General features: G+C 33.6%; 1 protein-coding gene across 5 annotated transcripts in view; it reads left to right on the forward strand.

Annotated features, from left to right (window-relative positions):
- The window catches only part of LOC309630428 (uncharacterized protein), a 547317-nt gene that overhangs the window by 373177 nt on the left and 173866 nt on the right, over positions 1-274 (forward strand). The window lies entirely within an intron of this gene.

Genomic DNA, 274 nt, shown 5'->3' on the forward strand with positions numbered 1-274 from the left:
GATACCTTCTGGAGTGGAATCCAACTGCAAGCAACTGGCTATAGCTAACTTGAAATAAACTTCCTATCTTTTGTGGTGTTGTTTTCTCTACTTTTCTTTTTTTTGTCTTTTCTATATTTATTTATTTATTTATTTTTCATTCTTTATCTCTCTTGTTCTCTTTTTTCGTTTTCTGTATTTTCCCCTTCTGTTTCACTGTCTCATTCTGCCATGTTATTTTCAGAAGTCCAATCTTGTCTTCTTCTTGTCTTCTTCTCCCCCACTTCTTTCACAG

Source organism: Balaenoptera borealis (assembly GCF_965194805.1).
Source record: "Balaenoptera borealis genome assembly, chromosome: 6".
NCBI lineage: Eukaryota > Metazoa > Chordata > Mammalia > Artiodactyla > Balaenopteridae > Balaenoptera > Balaenoptera borealis.